This window comes from Rhinoderma darwinii, chromosome 10, assembly GCF_050947455.1.
Source record: "Rhinoderma darwinii isolate aRhiDar2 chromosome 10, aRhiDar2.hap1, whole genome shotgun sequence".
Taxonomy (NCBI): Eukaryota; Metazoa; Chordata; class Amphibia; order Anura; family Rhinodermatidae; genus Rhinoderma; species Rhinoderma darwinii.
This window is the reverse complement of record NC_134696.1, coordinates 7,501,923-7,504,337: the sequence shown is the minus strand read 5'-3', so window position 1 is coordinate 7,504,337 and position 2,415 is coordinate 7,501,923.

Here is a 2,415-nt window from a genome sequence, read left to right as displayed (position 1 = left end):
CACAGAGGGCACTGCGGCACTATCTAAAAAGGGGCTGCCCAATCTTGACATGTGTGCTGAGCCGCCGGACTGCATTTAGCGACACTTACGCTGGATTGTTGAAATAAGCACATGGAGAAATATCTCAAATTTTAAACCTAGCGTTGTTATTATTATAGTAATATAGTGTTATAGTAGTTCAAATAAGTAATTTATTAACAATAATTTTGTGTTGTATCAAATTTGAAAGTAATGCAGCCCGTCAACTTCCCATTTTTTCTATATGCGGCCCACTTACCCGGCCGAGTTTGAGACCCCTGCTTTAAAGGAATTGTCCGGAGAGATAAAATTGATGGCCCGTCCTCAGGATAGGTCATTAATATCCAATCGGTGGGAGTCCGACTCCAGTTCACCCGCTGATCAGCTGTTTGAAAGGGCCGCGCCGAGTGCTGTTCCCCATTCATCGCGTAGGGCCTGTTCACATCAGCATTGGCTTTCCGTCCGGGCTTCCGTCTGAGGTTTCCGTTGTGTGAACCCCGCAACGGAAAGTGAAACTGAAACCACAGCTTCCGTTTGTCACCATTCCGGCAGGTTTTCGTTTTTCCGACGGAATCAATAGCGCAGTCGGCTCCGCTATTGATTCCGTTGTTAAAACGGAAACCTGCGGGAATGGTGACGAACGGAAACCATTAGCACTGAAACTCTTCCTGGTTTTACTTTTTTTTTCTGCATTTCTTTAGCAACTGATCCGTGAAAAACGGGCAGCACACAGATGGCGTCTGGGTGCAGTCAGGTGTTTGTTTTTTTTTCACGCACCCAAGCAATGGGCGAGACTGCTCCACAAAAACGGACCAGAATAGGGAATTCTGAGTTTCTCGCAGCGCACTTCCGTTTTTTTTATAACAGTGCATGTGTGAATAGACGCATTGACTTGTACGTATTTTTTTTTTTAAATGGGCAGCACTTGGATGAGAAATATACTCATGTGAATTAGGCCTAAGACGGCTGCAATGAAGTCTACTCCAGGTCCGCACCTCTTTCCTGTAATAATCAGATGCAGTTTATAGATGTGCTCTGTCTCTTAGGCCTTATTCACACGAACGTGTCCGTTCAGTGTAGCATCAGCATATGGTGCGCGGCTGTGTGATTTTCGTGCAGCCGGCATCATTATGACACTCTGGTTTTATGTTTACAAACAGAAAAGGACGTGGTGCTTTTCTGTTTTCATTCATTCTTTTTACTACTGTTGCGCGCATCACGCGCGGCACCCGAAAGTGCTTCCGTGTGCCGAGCGCGATTTGTACGCACCCTTTGACTTCAGCAGCGCGAAACACGGGCAAGTATAGGACATGTCAAGCGTTTCACGCAGCGCACATACGCTACGTGAAATTCACTGACAGTCTGAACGGCCCCATTCACTAACATAGGTCCGTGCGACACGCGCGATTTCCACGCCCGTAGCACGGACGTAAAACACGTTCGTGTGAATAAGGCCTTAGTGTGCCATACCTACCAGAAGTCTTAGACTACATGCATACGTTGCGTATTTTGCTGCGAAAAAAATATGCAGCAAAACCGCAAGAAATTCGCAGGAAAAATCCTGCACGTTTTTTGGTGCGAATTTTACGTTTTGCTGCGTTTTCATGCTGCATTTTTCTCCAGAACTAGGGAGATAGAATTCTAAACGGAACTGCGAGATGAATTGACACGTTCCGGTACCGAAAACACGCACCGCGGGTCAATTTACGTGCGGGGAAATACCGCAGTGTGTACATGAGATTACCTGGAACCGCAGTCTCGTATTATGCTGTGGATTTGCCGCACGAAATACGCATCGTGTGCATTAACCCCAAGTGTCTGCTTGGAGCGGAGCAGTGGAGGCCTCGGAGATGGGGAAGGATGGCCAGGAGGTAGAATGGCCCATGTGACATCATTACGGACTATAACTGTGCAGCGGGGTCCGGCCAGAAAGGAGGCGCAGACCTTTAACGGACTATATTTCAAACAACCCGTGTCTTAGTAGATCCCATAACATCTAAAAAAAACGCAGCAAAGTCTTGATTAAAGCGTTCCCCAGTAACTTTTACGATCCATGGAAAAGATTACCAAAAACTTGTTCCAAATTGGGCTAAGTTCGCTAAATTTATCAAAATGGCATAAATTTGGCGAAACGTATGTAAAAAAACTTGGTTTCCTTATAATGTACGCAGAAATGGGGCAGGTCTTTCATCAATTTATAACCCCTATTAGCCACGTACCCCATTTTATGGCGCAATTTGTTCCTTTCTTGACCACTATGGGGACTGCAGGTCTCCCCATACATTAGAATTATATTTTAAAACCGGCGCCAGGCGGTAATATGATCGCTCTGCTGGAAATCCTGTTGAGATCCTTCAGGCAGGACCGAAGCCGAATACAAAAAAAACACCAGAATTT